The sequence below is a fragment of the Acomys minous genome (genome assembly GCF_964271855.1).
Source record: "Acomys minous genome assembly, chromosome: 17".
In the NCBI taxonomy this organism is placed as follows: domain Eukaryota; kingdom Metazoa; phylum Chordata; class Mammalia; order Rodentia; family Muridae; genus Acomys; species Acomys minous.
In genome coordinates this window covers 9535175-9561019 of record NC_140500.1, presented here as the reverse complement: position 1 = coordinate 9561019, position 25845 = coordinate 9535175, and the positions used below count along the sequence as shown (strand labels likewise).

General features: G+C 43.1%; 1 long non-coding RNA gene across 1 annotated transcript; it reads left to right on the top strand.

Moving 5' to 3' along the window:
* The first annotated feature begins 207 nt into the window (after positions 1-207).
* Positions 208-13306, top strand: LOC311588282. The gene is made up of 3 exons (XR_014776135.1): positions 208-433; positions 10071-10167; positions 13197-13306. It is a non-coding gene; the product is annotated as an uncharacterized lncRNA (long non-coding RNA).
* Positions 13307-25845: the final 12539 nt, after the last annotated feature.

Genomic DNA, 25845 nt, shown 5'->3' with positions numbered 1-25845 from the left:
TTTCCTGATGGTTGTTCTATGGCTGGCACCTACCCTGACCATCTGTGCCAGCTCTGGCTCTGCCCAGGTTCTGGATCCTTGCCTTCTCTGATCTGACCAGTCTAGCCACTGACTGAAGCCTGAATCTGAGCTGGTGATGTCACAATAGCAGTAAAGGCTCATTAAGCAAAATCTATTTCCTTCTGGTCAAGAGAACAAAAGGTTTGGCTGAGCAGAGACCTAACACACCAAGCTACCTGAGACATAAAAGTTCATCCCCCAGGTGGCCTGACCAGCTACCTGGGCAATGGACCACCCTCCAGGGAGGTGGGTGCACCTGAAGCCACATCAAAGAGAGGAGGAATAATTATCCTTTTGATGAAATGATGTACTCTTCCTGCCCAGTATCACCACCCGTAGTACAGTGATTACAGAGCAGCAACCACATAGCGTTGTAAGTCTTCCCACTTTTCTGAATTACTTTTAAAAAAATATAACTTTTCCTTTTCTTCTGTCTGTTTTCTAAGCATGCTTTCCCCAATTCTTTGGGCTTCACTCTTTCTTTTTTGTTTCTGTTTTTTTTAAAAATACATTTATTTTATTACACATGTATAAAACAAACTACATACAGCAGGGAGAACCATGTGACAATCATGAGTTCTATAAATGTTACATTCATAGTGGTTTGGCTATTTGTATTTGTCCAGCTTGAAGTAATTGTCTTTCCTGTTTTGTTGGGTCTAAATTTCTGAATGAAATTCAATATCTATCCTATCTCAACTCTAATAACTAAACTTCTTTATCTTGATCTAAAAAGCTCTTATCCCCTAACCAACTAAATTTGATTGTAAAACTATACTATCTAGCCTTCAATGCTCCTCAGAGACTTGAGAAGGAATAAAACTTAAGTTCCTGAGTGAACCAGCAGTGTAGGTTAGCAGCTTCCAAAATGAACAAATTGACTTAGACAGTTTACTGCCTGAACAGTCACCCAACACTCTCTATAATGTTGGAGCCTCATCTTTGGCTTCCTGGCCCAATAAAGAGTACAACAACAAAACCATAAGGATATCGGTTCTGAGGGACGATTCTCCTGGCGTAATCAGCAGGACTTCTGCTCGAACCAAGAGTAACCAGAACCTGGAACCTCAGCAGGAGCCCGGAGACCCGAAGCCTTCCCTCGAGGGGTTCTCGTTAGGAGCATCTGGAAGTGGAGCGATGAACAGGCAAAACTATCCCAAGTCTCCAGAGGAACAGGCAAAACTATCCCAAGTCTCCAGAGGCCCCGCCTCTTGTTTTTGGCTCATTTGCATACCTCCTCTCAGCATTTGTTCAAGAATGTTTTTTCAGCTGATTAATAACCAATCTCCCACACATGGTGGTTTGACTTCTAAGGGGATGAACATCACCTGCTCTCTCACAAGTCTTTTTCTCATTCTCCACTTGTGATCTAAACAAAAAACATGTTTGTCTCTACTTCAGATGTCCCTGAGTTTCACCTAGTTTTTTCTCTGTATAAGATCAATAATGACTTATAACCACCTCCCAATGAGAGTAAGCCTTTGTAGACCAAGAGAGCAAATAGAAACCTATAAGACAACCCCCACCCACCCCCACCCCGCTTAGAGGGAATGGAGTGTTGTTCTCTTAAGGTTTCTTCAGGCTGAATTGGGGCAAATAATACCTTGGAAGGGACCCAAAAAGATTGGAGGAAATGGTTAAACAAGCCAGGGATTGCATTTGTGGTCCAGTTTCTAAATGTTGAGAGATTCCAGGCTTAATAGGAGATTGAAATGGTGGTCCAAATTGGATCAGAAGTTTTCTACAATGTTGTCTGGGAAGCTGTCCAAATCTGATGGGTAACAGCAACAGAGTCATCCGGGCCTGGAGCTAGGAGGATGCAGGATGTCAGCGCCCATCATGCTGAGAGGAATAAATCCTCTCAGGTCTGATCCAGCATCAGTGTCTGGTTATTTTGTTTTGAAAACATAAATTCTCACAAACATTATACAGTTCTAACATTATAATTGTATGAGGTGTGCAGGATGCACAGAACAACTAAAGCTAGTTTTCTGTTCATTGTATGAGCCAATGTAAGCATCTGCAAATTTCCTTCATGCGTACTAAGAATGGACTCTAATAATAAGTCACAGAGAATGAGGCCCCTTCACTCTTTCTTTTAAAGCTCACCACTACCGTGTGGCTGCTTGCCTCCATGCTAGCTTAATACAATCAACGTGGCCTTTTCTCTTTCTTTTCTCCATTTTCCACCTCTGAGATTCATAGCTTGCCTGCCCTGGGGTGTCCCTCCCCCATCAACACTGTCCTTTCAATTCTTTTTTGAGTCCATTCTTAAACTTTTACTGACAAACCGAAGGAACCTCAACAGGGAAGCCAAATTTACCCCAATTACAAAAGGTGATTCTTGTGGACTCGCCCAAATTTCCAGTAACCATTGCCTTTCTATTAAACTGCAAACATTTTGTTTTCCAGATTTGTCTGTCTATTTCTTTTTAAGACAGGGCCTCATGCAGTGCAGGTTGGTGTCAAACTTACTAAGTAGCCAACAGTTACCTTGAACTTCTATTTCTCTTACCTGCACCTCCCACATGGTGAGATTATAGGTTTGTGACATCGAATCAGCTATGTATGGTGCTAGAGATCAAACCTAATGTTTCCTGCATGGCAGACAATCACCCCTCCAACTGAGCTACATCCTTAGCCACATTATCCATTTTTAAATGTAACTTACTCTCCGTCACTTGGCATTCTGACAGAGTAAGCTAAGTCAGGCTGTGGTGACATACAACACTACAGCTCAGCGTCTGAAAACATTCAGGACTTTTTCTTCCCCTCTATCTCATGGTATATTTTGAATCATCCCAGACAGACGAGGGATCATGAAACGGAAGTGAAGCTTCCACTGATTGAAGCCTCTCCAGGCAAGAAGGAATTCCAGCACAATTAGCACCGTTTGCTGTAAACATTCCAGATGTTTTGTGTTAAAGTAGCAATGATCTGGAATTAAACCCCGAACATACAAGGCCTCTAGTGAAGCCTCGTTCCTTCCCCCCGGAAGCTGCTGAGAGTCTTCTCTTTTCTGTCCCTTTGTCTTCTTGGACTGCATTAACTGTTGGAGCCCTGCAAGTACCCCTCAAGGACTATCCAGTGATAAGATGCTAAAATTGAACCTTGCCAAAATCCTTCATATGACTAATATAAAAACAAGCTCAGGGTCTTGTTTTCTTTTTCTTTCTTTTTGCCTTTGTCTGTGTGTGATGGACAGGTTTGTGTGCGTGTTCACATGAGTGGGCACACGTATGTGTGCAGTACATGGATATACATGTGAAGACCCAAGGTCAAGGTCAAGAGTCTCTCTCATCACTCTCCGCCTTGTTGGTAGAGATGAAGTTTCTCTGTTGAACCCAGAGCTCTCTGCTTCCGTTTTCTAGCTAGCCAGCTTGCTCTCCGGGGCTCTGCCTTCTGAACACTGGAATTAAAAACAGGCCTCCACGGCCACCTGGAATCTCACAGAGATTTCTGGGGGTCTGAACTCTGTTCTTCACACTTGTAAATCCAGTTACCCGCTGAGCCACCACCCAGGCCAGGACCCTCTTTGCAAAGCCTGCGTCTATGCTCTGTCCTGTGCCTTACTTTTCTCCTAACACAGCGTCGAAATACCTTTAATAAAATTTCCAATTCTGTTTCATTACCTGGCTGGTCCTGAAATTATTTTCAGTGTCAAAGCCACGAACCCTCCGTTTCAGCATCAGATTAGGTAACCCAAACTCAAGTCCTTAGGGTAGCAGTGCGGAGGTGGGCATCCTGTGGCTGGGCCACAAAACACTGAGGTTTTAACTATGCTTAGTCAGAGGGTGCCTGTTAGGAGTCAGCTCTGGAGGTCTGCTGTCTTTCTTTGGTTCTCCCTGATGCCGAGGCTGATAAGCAGACACTGCCTGGAAATTGTTAAGAGTGGGAGGAAGGGAAAGAGCTGCAAGCTCTTGCTTTGCTCTGTGACTAACTGCGCAGAGGCCCAGGAGGAATTCACTTGGCTTCCACTTGTGCTCACTGGCTAGCAAATCCCACGCTGAGAATGAGGCACTGGGTACTGAGGGCTTCGGCACTTGACAGTGGCTCTGTTTGTTGTTGTTTGTGAGTCAGGGCCTCGGTTCCCCACCACCACCCAGGCTGGCCTCTAACTCACTAGGGAGGAAGCTGACCTTGAACTCCTGACCCTGCTGCCTCCTCATCCCCTGTGTTAGGACTATAGGCATATGCCACCAGGCCTGGTTCTGATTGTGGTTGTTTAGCTTAGCTTACATGTTATCAAGGTCTTTTTTTCTTGTTAACAGATTGCTAGATTAAAATAACTTCACTGCAGAGAGTTTGCCAGTTGCTAAACCTGAGAGATATTCTAGGAGTGAATATTCTATATTGAAATAAAATGTTTCCTCTTCAACAGTCACTGAGTATGTGTCAGCATCTGAAATCTGCAATATTGTGTGTGTGAATGTACATGTTTGAGTGTGGTGTGTGTGTGTGTGTGTGTGTGTGTGTGTGTGTGTGTGTGCATGTGTGTATATGTACATGTGAATGTGTGTGTGTGGTGTGTGTATATGAATGTGTGCATGTGTGAGCAAGTGTGTGACTGTGTGTGTATGTATATGTGTTATATAACTTCTTTACTACATTTCTTTCCTTACTAAAGCTTACTAACGTGAGAGAAATACGCAGGTGAAATCTTCCTTTGTGTCTTTTAGCTACCCAACAACCGATAAACTAAGAAAAAGGTAAACGTTCATTTTCCTATTCATTGGTTCATTCAGAGATTTAATATAGAAAAACCTAAAATCATTGCTTTTGGTAATCTGTGAATTTCAGTCATATGTGCTTTAAGTAAGAAAGAAAGATTATTTTCAGGTTTGATAGGAAGATGCCTACACGTTTCACGTGATATACTCTTTACTAACGAGCTACCCACAGTGAGGGAAGCCGGGACAGGAGGTCCAACAGCCATCCACAGGATTAGCTCCCAACCTGTGGGTCACACGCAGCCCCTTGGTGATCAAATGACCTTTGCACAGGGGTTGCATATCAGGCATCCTGCGTACGTTACAATTTATAACAGTAGCAAAGTTACAGTTTTGAAGTAGCAAAGAAATTTTATTTTGCGGTTGGGGGGCTCATCACAACATGAGGACTGTATTAAAAAGTGGCAGAGTTAGGAAGGTTGAGGACTTCTTGTCATGTGAGCTGTAGAGGGAGCCATCTTGAGTTCAGCCCTTGCATGCAGGTGCTGCAGCATCTGTGAGGCCTTTATCCCGGCCATCTTGGGCCTGGCCTTCCGGAAGCCTGACCCTTGCACCCCACATGCCCTTGGGACCAGTCCACTATAGGTGTTTGATGGAAATCAGGTGGTGTAGGAAGCTGGGAGAGGAGCTACAGGGAGGCGAGGCCAATCCCCTCCTCAGGAACAACATCTGTGACTTCAAGGTCATTTATTTCTCATGGGTAACCCAAACTTTGCAGTGACTGTTTCTAAAACCTTAATGTTGAACTGCAGAATAGACTAGCTTACACAAATGGAAACACCTAAATTACTGACGTGTTTCCAGTTTTGCTTGTGAAAATTCTATCAATGAAGATGGGAGGTTTCAATGAACTACAACTTAGAAAAATTTTTTCCTTGCTTTTCTTTTATAAACCTACAATTCTAAAGTTGACGTGAAAGGATAGGTAGTTAGACTATCACATTATAAATTAACTGTGTTTATCTTTGCCATAAGCCTTATTGTTCAATAGAAATTTTCAATTGTGAGTTCACATAAGATAATGACTTGTATCTGAACTGAAAACTATTCACTAAAATTAAAAATAGTAAACTTTAAAATCTCTCTTATACGTGTGTATGCATGTGCATGTGTCTGAGTATATGTGTCTGTGTATATATATGTCTGTCTGTCTGTATGTATGTATGTATATGTGTATGTTACAAGTTTTTTTAAAAGATAAAGCTGTCTTTTTAGAATTATACAATTATACAAAATCCCTAAGGCCATTCACCGTGGTGAAAATTTTTAGTTCAGCATTTATGCAAATGAACACTGCTTGTGGCTTTATTCTTTGCAAAGTTCTTTCTTCTTAAACATGACACCAGACTTCCAAATCTCAACTCTTTTGTAGTTTTTCTCTCTATTTAGAAAAGATTCGGTTACATTTTCTTAGCAAATTATTGATTTTCAGCATTAGACTGTTTTTCTACATGCGTTCTTCTGTTCTAGGGTACGGCCTTTCTTCCTTCCCTCCCGCCTTCCCTCCATCCCTCCATCTCTCCCGCCTTCCCTCCATCCCTCAGTGAGCCTTCAGCCAGGGTCTTTTGTGTTACCTTGGGTTTGCGAGCCAGGAACACACTACTGGGCACCCTGTAAGTTTGAGTTTTCTGGGCCCCTCTTTCCTCCTCATTGCCATCACACCACACACACACACACACACACACACACACACACACACACACACAGCAACAAGCAGGCCTTCCAAGCTGAAATGGCTCTCATCTTGCTCCAGGAGGCCCAGCCAGGTCTGTAGAAGAATGGGGTTGGCGTTCCCAGTCTGAGCAAAGCCGACTAGCTGCTGACTTAAAACAGACCTAACCAGTGTATCGAGAAAAAACCAAAAAACATTACTGGGCATAGCTGCTCACAGCTTAATCCCAGCACTTGGGAGGCAGAAGCAGGAGAATCCAGAGTTCAAGGTCATCTTTGACTACACAGTGAGTCTGAGGGTAGCCTGGGATCCTATTGGCCTATGTCCCTGTGTCGTGTGTGTGTGTGTGTGTGTGTGTGTGTGTGTGTGTGTGTGTGTGTGTGTCTGTCTGTCTGTCTGTCTGTCTGTCTGTCTGTGTGTCTGTGTCTGTGTCTGTGTTGCACACGCCTATGTGTATGTGTGCTCACATGTGTGTCAGTGTGCATGCACCTCTGAGTACAGGCCAGACAGTGACATCAGGAATCTTCTTCCTCCATCACTCTCCACCTTATAGGCTGAGGAGAGTCTCCCCTTTCGTCCCAGAGATCTCTGCTTCACTAATCTAACGAGCCAGTTTGCTCTGGGTAACCAATCCCCTGTCTCTGCCTCCCAAGGACTGGAATTACATACCAGCATTCCTGTGGTTGCTGCAGATCCCAGCACATGCTTGGCCAGCAAGTCCCTTCTCCCCATTCACACCCTCACGGTTTTGTTTTGTTTTTTTTTTCTAGACAAGGGCACTCTTGAATTCCCACTGGATCAGAAATTAACTGGAAAAAAAAATAGGGATTTTTTTTTTCTGAATTAAGAATCAGTCTGAACTATGGTAAAGACAACTTGCTCCTTTAAAATAAATGCTCTTTCTTTACTTTTATGGGTTGACTTTTATATTTGTTTTTTGAGTACTGAAAATCAAACCCTGAGGCTCATGCGTGCTAGGACAAGATGCTACTACTGTATCCCCAGGTCCCAGTGCTTCCGAGGAAAGCCCAAACCATCAGCATCACTACTAATGGGGCACATGAGGACACACCTCATGCGCGGTAAGCCCAGCACTGCTGCGACTTCTGCTGTGGATCCCAGAGAAACAAGAGCATCTCAGGGCTACAAAGATGGCTCTGTGGTTAAGAGCACTGGCTGCTCTTGCAGAAGACCCACTTTTGACTCTAAGCACCCACATGATGTCTGGGAACCATCTGTAACTTCAGTTCTAGAGGATCCAATACTCTCTTCTGGCCTCCAGGGGTACCAGGCACTCGTGTGATATACAGACATACATTCAGGCAAGACACTCACATACATTTTTTAAATTTTCACCTGGTTTTGTTTTCTGTTTCTTGGGTGGTGGGGGAATCAGAAAATAAGACTTGAGCATGTGTGGCCAAGTGCTCTCTGCTGGCTATGAGTCCACCCTTTGTTTGGCTCTTACAATTTTATGGGTAATAATAGCAGTTGTATTTGGCCGTTTTGCTTGTCTTACCTTTTGTTTTATTCTTTCATTTGTTCAAAATCCAGAAAGGGGGATGCTGGAGAGATGGCTCAGCAGCTAAGAATGTTTGCCGTGCAACCATGAGAATGAGCCTTAGGATCCCAGCTCCCACAGGACAAGCCAGGTGGCTCACAGATGCCTGCATTTCCAGCTCTAGGGGCTCTGACACCTTCTTCTGGCCTCTGTGGATGCACATGGCCTTCACAACTCGTGCACAAATACGCATGTACATACTCACACAGATATACACAAACTTACGAATGAATAACACAAATCTCCAAAGGGACGGGAGAGATACTCAGTAGTTAAGAGCACCTGCTGCTCTTACAGAGGACCTGGGTTTGGTTCTCTGCGTCCCATGTACCCAATCATGCAATTATCCATAAAACTGTTCCAGTAGATCCAACACCCTTGTCTGGACTCCTTAGGCAGTGGGCATACTGTACATGCGATGCATGTACATGCATGCATGCAAAACACACGCACATAAAATAAAATAAATGTATATTTTTTAAAGTCCAGAGGGGGAAAAGACGTTACCTGGCATCCCTCACTACAGACCACAAAATGGATGAATTGACTGCTAACATTGAAAAGTAAAGCAAAGGCAATAGAGTTAGGAAGAGACAGAGGGACCCTAAGACACTGATGGGAGTGGGCCCTCCTGGGCAGGGCAGGTTGTAGACTGTGCTGTAGAGTGACACATCTTGAACTTAGTGATTTATAGAGGTTTGCATTTATGAAGCTGTTTGACCAATGGCTTTTATCTGCTACAGCCTGGGAGCTAAGCTTTGAGTCTGGTGCTGTGGTCACTATGATTTATGGTGGCTTTGCTTTCTGTTTGTTGTGTCTGTTTGGATGCAGGATCTCATGTAGCCCAGATTAGCTATCCTAGAACTGAACATGCAGTCAAGGATGACCCTGAACTCCTCATCTATAGAGTCAAATACTTAAATGTATTTTCTATGAAACTCCTCATAGACCACTCAGAGAACAAATAATGTTTTTTTTTTAAACATGCACACCTTGCCACTGTGAATCTTAAATACAAATATGCAATTGGAGTTTAAAAAGACAAACCACATGATACCAGCTGCTACAATTTACCACAGAGCCCAGTGTTCCTTACACAGGCCAAGGAACCCCTCAGTAAGAGCACTCAAAGCACAGCCCTTTGAGATTTTTGACTGCTTTTTTTTTTTCACCTGTGTTTCTCATCCTGGCCTGAGATTTTAAGTTAGACAAATGAGTGTTTGTGTCCACTGAGCCCTTAAGGTGACTCAGACTTCAATCACCTACTGCTTCAAAGTCCTTTAAAGAGTTGCCCCAAGGAGGAAGGAAACAGTGAGGAATCGTGGCTTCCATTGGTGGCTTTGGGTCACCGTGACCACGGGATCTCATGTTAGCTTTGGATGTAGGCATCACACATGGTGGAGGAACTTCTCCACAAACAAGTTTTATTGCTCTAAAGGGGCCTCAAGGAAATGAAAACCAGGAGTTTTCCATATAGCATATGAGAAAGAAAAGCACTTCCAATGAGGGGAGGTGGCATTGAGTGCCACTGTGGTTAGGGTCTGCACTTTGCAATGTATCACACAGCAATCTCCAGAAAAAAGCAATAGAATGCAAATGCAGGGTATTGTACCACAGCCCCTGTAAAGCCATAGAGCCAAAGATTATTTTCTTTCTGGGCAGTCTTTCCAACTAAGAGTCTAGACTGAGTGCCAGATGTGGTAGGACACACTTGGGAAGTTGAGACAAAAAAAAAAATCAGAAGTTAAGGATTGTTCTCAGCTAACCCAGCACACACAAGGCCAGCCTGAGCTACGTTCTCAAGCCACGGTGGCTTTTGTTTCAGATCTCTGGAGGTAGAGGCAGGAAGAACACCACAAGTTGGAAGCCAGGATGGTCCATATACTAAGTTCCTAGCTAGCCAAAGATACTTAGTGTGACTTTGTGTAAAACGATAAAATTAATTAAAAATATAAAACTAGACTCTTTTCTTCCCCCTATGCAATTCTGCCATCACAGAACTTCATTTCACACACGAATTACATCACCACTGTTCTACCCTTTCCAGGTCAGCCTTGCTTTTCATATCTAAACAAGATGGATTGGTTCTCCACCCCAGAGATTCCAGGCATCCAGCCCCTCCCTGGACTCCAAGAAGACTCGAGGTAAGTCCTCGAGCACTTCACAAATCCATCCTGAGTGTTTTGGGTCAACTCCTTCTGGGCTGTTGCTTCAGATCTTTCCATGAAGACATAGATACCTTCAGAAAGGTAAAAATAGAACCCCCTCAGTTTAAATGCAGAAAACACTGCAAAGCAATGTTTTAGCATACTTCCCTAAGGCTGGAATATGCTGTAGAGGGTTGCATGGGACAGCAGTGTGTGCTGTTCACCAGGAACCTGGAGTGATGAGCCTTTTCACAGATGGCTCCTGGTAACCCCCGTGGTGTTAGGGGACCTGGGACCCTGATGGTGTAGGGCAAGTGCTCTACCACCCAGCAATATCCCAAGCTCTATTTTGTTCTGGCTTTTTATTTTGAGATACGGTTATGATTCTCCTGCATCAGGGTCCCAAGTAATTTAGAGTTTGATCACAGTTTCTGGGTCTTCAGACCATGCTTCTCCGGGTGCTCTTGCTTTCTCTTGGCACATCCGAAGAATCCTCTTAATCACGTCTAAACAAAAGTCTCTTCCACTCTTTTGTCTCAAACGTGCCAAATTCCCCCATCTCAAGGTCAGCCAGAGAAAGCAAAGCCAAGTCAGTGTAATTAAAATCTCTTCTGTAAGGCATGTAGTCCCCAAAGAACTTACAGCAGACTCAGAGATCTATTTCTGGATGGCTTTATCAATGGGCTTCCCTCAGGGTTATGGTAAGCATTTAATTTACAAATGCCCAGCTTGTTAAGATGTTATTTATTAAGCTTCCTTTATTTTAGATTTTAAAAAATCAAATTATTGTCCAACTTGGTGGCACACACACATCTTTTATCCTAGTACTTGGGAGCAGAGGCAGGTAGATCTGTGTGAGTTCAGGGCCAGCCAGGTTTATACTGTGAGATCCTGTCTAAAATAATAATAGTGATGGTGGTGGTGGTGGTGATGGTAGTGGTGGTGGTAGTGGAGGTGGTGGTGGTAGTGGTGATGATGATCGTAATGGTGATGATAAATTGTTATTGTTGCAAGCCTGGTGCCAGCCTAGAATACCAACAGTGGGGAAGTTGGGGTAGAAAGATCAGGAGTTCCAGGGCAGCTTTGGTGACAGATGGCATGGCTTAGTAGGTAAAAGTTCTGGCCAAGAAGTCCTGATAACTTAAGTAAGATGCTCAGAATGCTCATAAATACAGGAGAAAAACTAGCTCCACAAAATTGTCCTTATCCCTCCATGTGCATGCTGCAAACACACAGAGAAAAAGGGAGGGAAGAAATGCATGCTCCTACCTAGCAGAATGCACAGTCCCTCAACAATAGCATGCATTTCATTTCTAAAGAATAGGCGTTTCTTTGTGATTTTTTTTTCCTTTTTGAAGGCAGAAGGACAATAAAAACAGGTGCTTCTGCATTTTCTAAGACACATGCGCAGTCCTAGCACACCACAGTGGATTGGTTCATTCCCAAGAACCTTCATGTGCTTATTCTGAGGACAGCAAACTACCTGGCTTTTGGAGACATTTACTAAGGAGCTGCCTGGGTGTGTGAGCCACTTCCAAAGTAGCCTACAGAAGAGATTTTATGACAGGGAGAGGGTGAGGGTGTGGCATTCTGTGGACGAAAGAGTCACTAAAAATCATCTGAGAGTCACTGCTTGAAAGACAGCTTCTTCACGCATTGAACTTTGTACTCCTCTGCAGGGTGTGGTAGGCTTAGTCAGAAAGAGAGGAGCCTTCTAGAAGCCTGTCTGTCCTCATTTTCAATCATGGATCCTCCTGCAGAACAGAAGCATTACTCAATGGCTTGGTCTGCCGCCTCTGTTTACTATAAATGCCCTAAAATTGTGAACCTGAACCAATTCAGTAAGAGGTGAATGAAGAGCTGGGATTTAAAAATCCTTGAGAGATTGTCACAGGAGAGAAAAAAAAAAAAGGCTGTGTGTTTCAAGAAAGTTACTGTGTTAAATCAGTCAGAATTTATGGGTAACTCTTGAGTCAATCAAACTGTTGACTTACATGTAGTCTCATAAACCTTGATTGCCTAATTAAAACATACTTATTGGCAAAGTTGATTTTTTAAAATTAACTCTTGGCTCAGGAAGCATTGCAGAAGAAAGGCGAGAAAGATTATAAGACCCAGAGGATCAGGGAGTTTGCTGTGAGACTGTGCCTCCTACTCATGTCAGAAGCCACACCCATAAAGTGTCACCAGTTATGACTGCCTAAACATGAGCTAAACAGACCACACAGACATGCCAAAGTAGATGGGGGAAGCCCATGAGGCCCCCTACACAAATGACCACGTGCGACTGAGAAATGCTGAGAGGGAGAGACCTAACTAGTCTTCCCCAAGGAAGACCACATTTTTCCTTATCCAATACCCAATGGTCAGCCCTAAAAACATTTATACAGGTAACATTACACAGAGTGAATGTGTTGAATTTAGGAATATATATCTGTGTGTGTGCATACATATATATTATACATGTAACAATAATTAATAAAAAAGAGGCTATGAATTTGAAAGAGAACAAGAAAGGGTATATGAGAGAGTTTGGAGGGAGGAAAAGAAAGGTGGATGTTCTATAATTGTAACTTCAAAAAAGAAAAGAAATAAAAAAGAATAAAAAAAAACTCCTAAAAATGGTAGTAGAAAAATGCCCTTTGACCATGTCCCCTGGACGGGGAGACCTGGTGGCAATCAGAGGAAGGACAGCAAGTTACCAAGAAGAGACTTGATACCCTATGATCATATAGAGGGGGAGGTAATCCCCCTCAGGAACAGTCATAGGGGAGGGGAATAAGGGGAAATTGGGAGGGAGGGAAGAATGGGAGGATACAAGGGATGGGATAACCATTGAGATGTAACAAGAATAAATTAATAAAGGAGGAAAAAAAATAAAAAATAAAAAATAAAAAAAAGAAAAATGCCATTTGTTTTATATGACCATATCTCGCTATGCAGAAAATATTATTGTCTTACTTTACCTACCAAAATGGGATTCTACAAATGCAATCTGTACATGTTACTAAGTCTTTTAATCTTAGATGCAAGTGTAGGTGGGCCTCTGAGGAACACCCATGGACACAGAGACATGTTCACACAGGTAAATCAGCACAGAGTGAAATGACAAGTGCTTCCTGTCCTGAATATTGCAACCTTGTAGCTCTCTCTGTGTGACTAATTTTGATTGCACAATTTTTAGAGCAGGTTTTTTTTCTTTATTACACAAACATGATAAGGGACACAAAGGCTTTTTTTTTTTTTTTAATTTGGGCCACTGAGCTTTCAGAAGAGTGTTCTGAGAGCCTCATTTATTACCACACACGTCCCCACTCTTGGCTGAGTCACCCAATAAAGACCAGATTTTTCAAACATTGTGTTTGAGCTGGGTTTGTGGCAGTCATATGCTGGCTGTGAGGAATCCTGAGCAAATGGCAAGGTTCGTCTTGATATTATTTTAACTGAATATAAGCAAGCACATTAAAAATAACAGTTAAGCCTTACCCCGATGGTTTGGTTTTCTTCAAAAGTTTCATGGTACCCACTTCAATAAATCACCATTTAAAGTTCTCCAAATGCATCTGGAGGCAATGTTTTGGGTTGTTTTGTTTTGTTTTTGCTGGTTTGGTTAGTTGCTGGTTTGGTTGCTGGTTGGTTGGTTTTTGACAGGGTCTCACAGTGACTCTGGCTGTCCTAGAACTAGATGTGCAGACCAGCTTAGCCTTGAACTCAGAAACCCATCTGCCTCTGCCTCCTAAGTAAGATTAAAGGCATGAGGCAACATTCCTAACACTAAGATTTTACATTGTAATTTTTTTTTTGTATTTGTATGTATACATGTGAGAGAGACTGTGGAGGTCAGAAGACAACTGGTTGTAGGAATCTGTTTTCTCCTTCCATCATGAGGATCCCAGAGAGCTGAAGTCAGATCACCAGGCTTGACAGCGGCAATTTGCCTTCACCCCCTGAAGCCATCTCCCTGGTACAGCAAATCATCTTTAAAAAAGAAAGTCTGTAATAGAAAAATAAATAAATAAGAAAGTGTGATTGCTTACTATACAGCTTCTTAAAGCTTCTCTGCTTCAGATGGGGTAAGAGTGGGGTCTTAGAATTTTCTGAGCCTCAGTGGCATATTGAAAGCAAAAGACATTTATGCAATTACAAAGTCTGTGGCAGTTTTGGACATGCACAGAACGGTAGAGCTGTTATCCTCTTGCTCCATCATTCCCATCGCTTCTCAGCCTTTTGGCTCATGTCAGAAACAAAGACTAACCTCAGTGTCACACAAAAGAACACGCAGACCCAGTGGAAGCAGCCAGGCATGGTAATTCCTTTTGCAAAAAAAAAAAAAAAAAAAAAAAGTGTCAGACTCACGCCTAACTAGCAAGCTCCATTGGTGAAGGTCTCTTCCTATTGGTGGCAGCTTCACAGTCTGCCAAGTGGAAGGGGAAGGCTCAGGAAATACGAGCCTTTGCTGTGCTAACTAGCTTCAAAAGAAAAAGAAATCATTTCTTGCACTAAGATCTAGTGTGGAATCGTCATTCTAACGGCCTGTCTTCATTTTCAATGTCTGTCAGTGTTCTCTCTGAAAAGTGTGAATGTGCTATTTAATGGTAGAGGGTTTTTTTTTTCCCAAGGGTATAACTAGCTCTGTGCTAAAGAATTTTAGTTTGGATAAATGAATTAATAATTAAAACCCAAACTCAGCCTAGTTAAGTTTGACTGAAAGAAAAAACAAAACAAAACAAAAACAAAAACCATTTCAATGTCATCCAAAAAGGAGATTTGGCTGATGTAAGAATGCAATTCCCCGAAAGTAGAAGGGACCAAAACGTCTTCAATGCTCATTTTAACTAGATCAAGTCCGCTGAGGTAAGGCATGTGAAGGAGCACAACAGCTGACATTCGAGCACTGAAGAGACTTATTTCTCAGCCTCTGCATCCGTTTCTCTCACTTTCAAGTTAACTTCCAGACTTTCCCCCCAAGGAAGGTCTGCAGCTCTACGTGTCCCCGGCTCTGAGACAAGGTGCCATGGCCCCCAAAACACAAAGTCTCTTCTCCCAAGCAGCCAGACCTCACTCAGCCTGGGGCAGACAGCTCTCAAAGCATCACCCTGTTCCCATGACCTGGACCTGATTAAACAAATTACAGTGGCAAGTCAGGCTGGACATATGCTTCCAACCTGTTAGGCAGAAACCTGGGGACCTGGACAAGAGACAAGTCATGAGGCAAAGCCACAAGCACAGATAAGTCTGTCAGGAGTGAGGAAAGAAAACTGACACGCTCAAGGGGCAGAGCTCTATGAACCTGCACGGCTACGGCAAGCAACAACATCATCATGAAACAAATTAGACATGAGAAGACAGGCAGTTACTGACCCCATGGTATGTGATGTATTAACTAGGTCAAATGCTCCCACTGCCACATCTCCAACTGTAACAAAAGAAAGAGAAAGTGGTCCTTAAAATGTCAGTCACATAAAAACTGTCATCCATGCAGTCTTGGTCTTCCTGGCTTTTGTTTTTATAACTCTTGTTTCTGGGTCTCTAGGTCGAATTGGCTAGCTAGCATCCATCCTGTTTTCACATTCATCACGTCAAGCTCAATCTCACTGGTCCCCCAGTTTGTAAGCATACATTTTATCTGGAAACAGACTGTTGGTTTTTTCTTTCCTTTGTTAATGGTTCATCATATAAAACTCAGCAGCACATGCTGTCTTTAAATTAGAAAATAATCCTTTCTCCAAAAAAGTATACAAGCATTGCCCTTATCAATATTCAAAACAGATATTGATGAGTGTCCCATAAGTAAGACAAATAATACATATTTGGCTTAATAGGCACTATTCTGTTCATATGTGACTTTGTATTGACAAATTCTATCTATGGAGAATTTCAAGGTCAAATCCAATTTCCCCTGTACTGGAAATTGAACCAAGGGCCTTGTATCTGGGAGAGAAGAGTTTTACTGATATGTATATCCTAACTCCATGAAGTAGCTCATGTGTTTAAATAAACTAACAGAAATGTATCATCCTTACTGGTGACACAGTAATTCATCCAAGCTGTAGTCAATTTTTCCACTCAATAACCATTTACTGAGCATAACCATACATCATTATGCAATCGGGACCTAAAAATCACCACAGGACAGAAAGTATAAGAGGCTTTCCGCAACCTAGGGAACGCCTTGCTTTTCTTCATGTCTCCTACCATTTGGTGAGGATGGATTCTTTCTCATTTCCCTTAGAGGAAGAGGTTTAGGCTCCTGAAAAATAAAACAACACTCAACCTAAAGTTTGTGTGTGAAGCAAGGGGAGTGAGGGCTACAGTTCTGGACTCTAGGGAGTCCAGCAAAGCGAGGGAAAAAGGAATGAGACACTAGTACAGCTGTGGAAATCAAACAGGAGAGGTCACAGAGATGTCCTCTTCAACACCAAAGTACGGCAGAGAGCAAGCCCACAGGACTTTTTTTTTTTTGCTTTATTTATTATTATGTGTATGTGTGTGTCTATGAACATGGGCAAGCATGTGCATGGGTGTGCATGGGTGTGCATGTGCATGTGTATGGGTGTGAATATGAATGTGCATGGGTGTGCATGGGTGTGCATGGGTGTGCATGGGTGTGCATGTGCATGTGGAGGCCAGACAACAGCTTCTGGTACCTGTTCACACCTTCTACTTTGGTTGAAACAAGGTCTCTGTTCAGTAATGATCATGCCAGGCTAGTGGGCCCCACATTTGTGGGGACTCCCATCTCTGCCTCCTGTCTCTCTGTAGAAAACTGTGTTTACAAGAAAAAAAAAAGAAAGAAAGAAAGAAAAAAGAAAAGAAAACTGTGATTACAGATGTGCATGTCTGGTATTGCATGGGTTCTAGAAATTAAAAATCTGCCCCTTGTGCTTGTGTGGCGACTTCTTTCTTTACCCATGAGCCATGTGCTTGGCCTGCCAAGTGTTACTTTCTGCTCATCCTAAATCATGTTAAAATAATAAACAATAAAAATAATTTTTTTTTTTTGGGCCCTGATTGGTACATATAATCATAATCCTTTTGGGAACTTTGTTGCTCTTTGAGTAACTATGTCTTTATAGCTTGTACTTTCTAATGATAATCGATGCTAATATGGTAATGACATGTTTTCTTACATAGTAATATGACTTGTTAACATCTTTTATTGGGCAACAATAATAATAAGAATCTTATGTTTGTGAACTGTTTTATAGTGTACAAAACACTTTCACATACGTTATCTCACTTGATAGCTGGCCCTGGCAGGTGGCCAAGACAGGATGTTTATCCCTGCTTTATAGACACCAAGACTAAATTAGGTTGTATAGAGACCAAGCCCTGAGGTAGCACAGTAAACAGTGAGAAGAGTTAGGATTTACATATAAATGAAAGCCTAAGTCACAGGACCCAAGTTAAATTTCTTTTTCTTCAATGCTGTGTGTTTCTGATATTACTATGACCCCACTGGACTGATGGTCCCATGACTTTAGCTATCAGTGCTGTAAAGGCTAATTAGATAGACATTTTATCCCAAGTTGAACTAGCATCATTAAGGCCATAGGTAATAAATAAAAATCACTAACCAATACTGTGCATAAAGGAACCTACAAAGGATTAAACTATCATGAAAAGTCATCATGAGTGGTCCAGGGGGTACAATGGCTCAGCAGGTAAAGTGCTTGCCGTGCAAGAAGGACAGCTTGAGCTCAGTCCCCCTGAACCTGTGGTGGAAAGCGAGAACTAGCTCCTAAAATTTGCCCTTTAACTTTCATGCACATTCCAGAGCATGCATACTCACACACACACATAATAGTGTAAAGAATATTCTAAGCCAGACATGATAAGCTCACACTTTTACTCCCAGCCCTGGGGAGGCAGAAGCAGGTGGGTCTCTCTGAATTCAAGGCTAGCCTGGTGTATCGAGCAAGTTCCAGGACAGTCAAAGTTAGACAGAGAAACTATGTCTTCATAAAACAACAACAACAAAAGAATTTCACTAATAGTCAAAAGAAAAAGAATAAAGTCAACATGAGGACCATTATGAGAAGCTTAGTTAATTATTTTGGGTATGATACAACCCCTAGTTTCACAAATGCTGTGGCCAATCTACCACTAGACTGCACTTCCAGATCCTAGAGGGTTTATTTGTTTGTTTGAATTTATCTGTGTGTGTGTGTGTGTGTGTGTGTGTGTGCTGCACATTCCACAATGCACTTGTAGAGGTCAGAGGACAACTTGTGGGGTTGGTTCTCTCCTTCTACCATGTGGGTTCTGGGGATCAAACTCGGGTTGTCAGCCTTGACGGCAAGCACCTTTACCCACTAAACCATTTTGCCAGCCCCTATCTGTGCTAACTTTTTTGAAAGCTTAAAATATACGTAATATTTTCTTATTTCCTTGAGAATCACATATATGCATACAGTATATTTTAATGTTGGCCCTGTTTTCTCCTCCTAACTCCTCCCACATCCTCTTCCCCGTTAGAACTTTTTAAAAAAGGTACCTACTTTAAAAAAAAAAACGCCAAGAAGAAAATATTTAAGGTGATTTTTAAAATGATTTATTTGTTTTAATTTTATGTGCACTGGTGTTTTGTCTGCATGTATGTTTGTGTGAGGGTGTCAGATCTTAGACCTAGAGAGCCTGGCCTGTGGATTCAGGAAATGCATGAGTGACTCCCGTGCCTCCAGCAGTGTTTGCTGAGAACACACATTTACTTACATACAGTACATAAGATTTTGGGTCAACATCTTGGTACGTTCCTCCATTCCGACAATGTTCCGTCTACTCCCTACTATAGCAAAGGACCCCAGACTGCCTGACTTAAAACTTCCAGCAACATGGACTTGAACAAAGCTGGACACGTGCCCAAGCTGGACTGATTAGATTCTCCTTCCTGACTTTGAATGAAGAAAGAGTCTTGTAAATGAGCTTTAGGTTAGGAGGTCAAGAAGACTCAGGAAATGAAGGGTGCTGAATTGCTTAGGCATTATCTTAGGACTGCCAGAGTAAATACATGCTTCATGTACTTTTACCTGCCAGATCAGGCAGCTCAGGGTGATATGCAGCGTTAAAGTAGAGTTGCAAAAGCAACTCTACAGCTGGGTGTGGTAGTGCACACCTGTAAATCACAGCACTTGGGGGAGGTTCAGGGGTTCAAGGCCAGTTTCCACTGCATTTTGAGTTGGAGACCAGCTTGGGCTACATGGGCCTCTGTGAAGAAAAAAAAAGAAAAAAAATATATAGGCTTAGGTGGCAAAGCAGTCATGCTAATATCAAGACCTAAGTTCAGTTTCCAGCACCCACATAAAAAGTGCAGCATGGTGGTGTGCTGAGAAGGCAGGAACAAGAGGCGCCCTGGAGCTCACTGACCATCCGGCCAGCCACAGGTCCCAGCGAGAGATCCTGGCTCAAAACTAGGAGAGAGCTCCTAAGGAATGGCATTCCAACTTGACCTCTGGCCTTTACAAATGCATACACACTTGCACACGCACACTCACACACAGGTGTGCACAGACATTTATATAGAGACATATACACACAAAGCAAACAAACAAAAACAATAGAAGTAGAGATAAGGAAAATATACAAACTAAGGACCAATGAGATGGCTCAGTGGTTAAGAGCACTGGCTACTTCGAGAGGACGAAGGTTCCATTCTCATACCCACGTGCTGACTCACAGCTGTCTGCAACTCCACTTTCAGAGAATTCAACTCCTTCTTCTGGCGTTTGTGGGCACCAGGCATGTATGTGATAAAGAGATACACATGCAGGCAAATCAGCCATACACATAAAATAATAACAGTGCTGTATTGTTATAGTTATTTGTCAACTTAATACAAGCTAAAGTTATCCGAGAGGAGGAAGCCTGAATGAAGAAAATGCCTTTATAAGATCAGGCTGTAGGCAAGCCGGGAGAGTATTTTCTTAATTAGTGATTAACCGAGGGAGGGCCCAGCCCATTGTGGGTGATGCCATCCTTGGGCTGGTGGCTCTGGGTTCTATAAGAAAGCAAGTTGAGGGGCTGGAGAGATGGCTCAGTGGTTAAAAGCACCGGCTGTTCTTCCAGGGGTCCTGAGTTCAATTCCCAGCAACCTCATGGTGGTTCATAATCATCCTTAATGACATCTGGTGCCCTCTTCTGGCAGGCAGGCACATGTGGAGGCAGAGCACTGTATACATAATAAATAAATAAATCTTGAAAGAAACAAAGAAGGTAGAACAAGCCAGTAAGCCAGCAAGACCCTTTCACGACCTCTGCATCAGCCCCTGCCTCCAGTTTCTGCTCTGAGTTCCTGTCCTGACATCCTTCAGTGATGTACTACGGTGTGCAAGTGTAAGCCAAATAAACTCTTTCCTCCCTTTGGTCCTGCTGTTCCATCACAGCAATAGTAGTCCTAACTAAAACAATAACAACAGCAACCATAGTAGTAATAGTAATAATTCTTACAAGAAAATTCTACTTTGTAGCAAATGTACAGAGAGGAAATGAGGTGGAGGAAAAAGGCATCCCCTTCTGTGTTGCCGTCAATCCCCTTCCCTTGCACACTCTCGCTTTGCTTCTTGCCCTTGAGTTCTGTGAGATGCTGTGCTTCTTTATACAAGACCCCATTTTTTTTCCTTCACAGAGCTCAGGGGAAACACATTTTTATGCAAAGCATGTCCCCAGGCGTGTATAATGCTGTCACACTCTGAGAAAAAGTTCTATTTCCCAACCTTCAGATAAGTCATGGATTCTGTGAGAAACCTCGTTTCCTGTAGCTTCGACCTGGGAAGCCTTGGGCTATCATGGTGACTCAGGGAGTAAAGTCACTTGCCCTGGAAGGCTGACCACCTGAGTTCCGTCCAGAACCCAGGCAGAGGAATGGCAGAACTGACTCCTGTAAGATGCCGATGACACAAAAAATATAACTCTCATCTCAAAAGTGGTAAGAGGGAGTTTACTGGAGCTAAATGTGGCTAATGACAGCCCCCACAAACACAGATTTAGATCACCCCAAATTCCATGCACCAACATGAGAGCAATTTCATGTTTTGTTTGTTTGTTTTAGTTTTTTTTTAATGTGTATGAGTATTTTAGCCATATGTATGTCTATGCAGCACATGCGTGCCTGATACCCATGGAGATTGAAGAGGGTGTTCAGATCTCTGGGAACTGGAGGGAACAGCAGTTGTGAGTGCAGCGTGGGTGCAAGAGAAGCCGGTGCTCCTAACCACAGAGACATCTCTCCATCCCCTCTATGAAGTTTCTAAAGTAACAGAACAAAAAAAAAAGTAACAATGCAAGACACTTCTCAAGTGGAAATACTAGCGACTCAGTTTGCAGTGGAAAAGGGCCTTAACAGTCTTAGCCTTTGCATGGGCAGAAACTAGTGGTCTGCTGAGTTAATCCCTGTGAAGGAAGCTAATACTTTGCACATTCCAAATGATTTACCTACTGGTCACAAGGCTGTCAGGCCAGGCGCAGCTATCAAGAGGGATAAAGATGGCCCCAGGTAGTTAAAGACTCTGGATCTGCAACATTCCAACTTCTCCACAGTCACCAGAGTTCTAATCAGTTAATCAGCCTTGGACAAAGTCCTCTTTGGAAGTGCAGCTTCTTGCTGGGGCATTTGTTCTCATTGTCCTCTGAGCCATACGTGTGCTCTGTGGCATAAGTGTGGCCACATGCATGAGTGTGCACACATGCAGGGGCTCACACATGCACACGCTCACACATGACACATGCAGGCACACATGCACACATGCACACACATACACACACATACACTCAACACTTCTGGAAGTGTGTGTCTGGAATTTGGGGTTTCCCAATAGGTCTCCTTTCTCTCCTTAAAGATACCTGTAACTTGGTAAATCCATTTAGTGTATTTTCCTTAGTAAAAAAAATATCAGCAAGGAGTGCTGGAATGACGGTTAAGAGTACTTTTTGCTCTTGCAGAGGACCTGGGTTTGCTTCCCAGCATCCATGTGGTGATCACAACCATCTTTAACTCCAGTTCCAGGCCGTCCAGTGCCTTCTGGCTTCTGGGGGCACCAGACACAAGTGTGGTGCACAGCCATGCATGCAGGAAAACATTCATGCATTCTAAATCTAAAATATATTTTAAAAGCCATCAGCAGGGTAAAGTGAGGTTTTGGGGATCAACTGTTTCCTCTCCACTTAATTCTCCTGTGTCATGGCCTCTGTCGTCCTCCTCCTCTCTCACCTAGTCTCTGTCTTCCACGCTTCCACACCTCAGGGCGGGAAGAAAAGTCACTATTTTCTCAGTGTAAATTGGCTGCAGGTGCTGGTCACAGAGTGCTTGCGTGTCTTGGGGAGTCTTGGGGAGAGAGCTGGAATGTGGATTAAATTAGCATTAGATGGTGGGTTATGATTACCATACTACGTTGAGGAAGAGCCTGATGGTCTGCTTCTACAGCTACGCCTAGAACCAAAGTGGTTTCTCTAGAGTGGATCTGGGGAAAAGACTTAAGGACACAGGAACTAAATTCAGTAGTAAACAGGGTACAGGTCCAACTCCCAGAACAGAGCTGAGAGTGGGCTTCCGTGTGTGTGTGTGTGTGTGTGTGTTTGTGTGTGTGTCTCTGTGTGTGTCTGTGTGTGTTTGTTTGTGTGTCTGTGTGTGTATGTTGTGTGTTTGTGTGTCTCTCTGTGTGTGTATGTGTGTGTGTGTGTGTGTCCTGAAACACAGAAAACACACATTTAGTAGTACATTTCAAGGAGGGGCTAAGAGCCACTGTGTGTCTGTGATGTTCTTAAACCTAAACACAACACAGATGGTTTGACAGCTTAATTTCACCCACAAGCTGTCAAATGATTCCCTTCATCCTAAAACACCTGCCCTCTGCCTGAACCTTTGTTAATTGAATGTTATTTTTATTAATAATCAACCTCCTTTTAGATTATAAGAAGGATTGCCACTAATCCACACCGTAATATGAATTTACGACGAAGCCAATCAGTGGCTCACTATGTTTGAAAACACGACGCTATCCTTCTGTTAGGATTGATTATGAAGTCAGGACATAGAAGGGCAGAAAGCCCCAGACATGACAGGACAACAGCACTGATGACCGTCAGTGTCTCGTTGCTAGAGTTAGAAGCCAGAGGTAGTGCTGCACTTCAGAGGACCAGAGTTCAAGTCTCACCACCCGTATCACCAACAGCTCTAACTCCAGAGACCTGACACCTCTGGCCACATCAGGTACATCCACCACCACCACCACCACCACCTGCGACTCTGGCCACATATGTATAATTAAAAATAGTAAAATGACCCTTTAAAATGGAATTAGAAGACAAGAAGAAAAAGAGCCTTTTTTTTTTTTTTGAGACAAGTTCCGTCTGTGTGTCTCTGGCTGGCCTAAGAAGTCGCTGTGTAGCTTTCTGCTGTGCGCTTGTGGTTTAAGATGTGAGCCCCCAGCTCCCTGCTCCTACGGCCATGCCTTCATTGTGCCACTGGGATCTCTAACCCTCTGGAACTAACAGCCCAAATAATAAGTTCTTTCTTCTCTGAAAAAGAAAAGAAAAAAGAAATCACTGCATAGATTCAACTGGCTTCAGATTTGAAGTAATCTTTCCGTCTCTACCTCCCCTATAAAGACTTTACAAGAATGCAAAGAGAATCTCTAAAGTAAGTTTGCTGAGCTGGGCAGTGGTGGCTCACGCCTTTAATGCCAGCACTTGGAGGCATAGGCAGGCAGATCTCCAAGTTTGAGCCCAGCCAGGTGTACAGAGGATTTCCAGGACAGCCAGAGCTACACAGAGAAACCCTATCTTAAAAAAACCAATAATAGCCGGGCGTGGTGGCGCACGCCTTTAATCCCAGCACTGGGGAGGCAGAGGCAGGTGGATCGCTGTGAGTTCAAGGCCAGCTTGGTCTACAAAGCCAGTCCAGGACAGCCAAGGCTACACAGAGAAACCCTGTCTCAAAAAAAAACCCTAATAATAATAATAATAATGATAATGGTGATGATGATGATGAGAAATGTTTTCTGAGCTAGGTGTGCCTTTAAATACTTGCGATTGCTCAGGAAGGAAAGACCAGAGGATCAGGAATTCAAGGTCATTCTTGGCCACACAGCAAATACAAGGCTAAGCTGAGCTACATCATACTCAGTCTCAAAGCTTTTAAAAAATTTTTTCAACTTGAAATTTAATCTACAGTTAGTTTACCAGCTAGTTCATCCATCCTTCCAGCTCTGCCCTTTCTTCATCGTAGGTGAAGAGCCTCCCAGGGACCATAGCCCACTGCACAGAGGGAATGTCCCTCCTGCATGCTCCGTCTCTCAACCTGGCATCACTGTGCACAATTATACAAGCAGTGGCAACGGCATGCTCTCTTCTCTACCTGAGCCAGAGACCTGCTCAGGAAACTGGATCCATCTCAACCAGGTTTGCACTTCTTTTCACCCGCTGGCCTTGTCCTGTGCTTCCTTCTGCTGACACCAGAGACGGGTAATAAATTCAGAGCACCTTCTGCAACTCTGCCATCTGACTGCTGTGATCCTGCTCACAGCTCTGCCATTTATTAGTGGTGTGTTGGCGGACCTGCACTTCTTGCTATGAAACAGGATAATGTAAGGGACTGCCTCATAAGCAAGCGTGCAACAGATACACATCAGGCTAATACGTGGGGTGCAGTTAGTGTAACATTTGGCAATAACGAGTATCTGCTTGATATTGCTGTGACTTACCTCGTCTCTGTCCTATTGCTTGATTTTTCATTCTTCTTCTTTGGAGACAGGATTTTGTTAAGTGGCCCATGCTGGCCTCAGTTTCACCGTGGAGCCCAGTCTGGCACTGAACTCATAATTCTCCTGCTTCTACCTGTCAAGTGTTATCTATTATTGCTGCCACGTGACAGCTTACCTGGCTTTCAATACTATTAATTCATTTGCTTATCTATTTTTGAAACAAGGTCCCCTGTAGCCAGATTGACCTGGCCATGAAACCGAGGATGACCTTGAACTCCTGATCCTCCTGCCTCTACCTCCTGAGATTATAGGATTGTGCTACTTCATCTGGTTTCTGCCTTGCTAGGTATTAACTCTGAGCTTCTGTCTCTAGGCAATTCCTCCACGCGGTGAACTACCTGCCCAGCCCCTCAGAGATATCGTGAATGGTAAATTGGTCCTTTCATGGATTACTCAAGTCTAGACACATGAAGCTCCCTAGTAATACTTGATGGAACTAGTGTTGTGCTTGGTGTGATGTTGGTATGTAATAAATATATTCTAACAGAATAAAATAGTAAGTAGACGATAAAGCAATAAATCAGCCAATCAACTGTGAGACTGCAAGTCTAATTGCAAATTGGACCAATGGCGTGACTAGATACTAGCATTTCCCCAATTGTCCAAAAGGTAACACTGGACCAGGATCTGCTGAAAGTCTTGTCGCTGTTTTACTTGAGGATCTATGTTATACACTTGCAATTTTTTAGATAAAAATATTAATGACCCTTTACGTTTTTGTTTGGTTAAACGCCTGTTGCATTTTCTTCCCAGATCTTCCCACTTTGTAAGCATACTTAGCTCTGAAAATTTCTCCTTGGAGATCTATCTCTCTCTCTCTCTCTCTCTCTCTCTCTCTCTCTCTCTCTCCTTTCACTTTCTTTTTTCTTACAGACCTGGAGATTGATCCTTGGTAAAGTAATGCTAGGTAAGGGCTCTA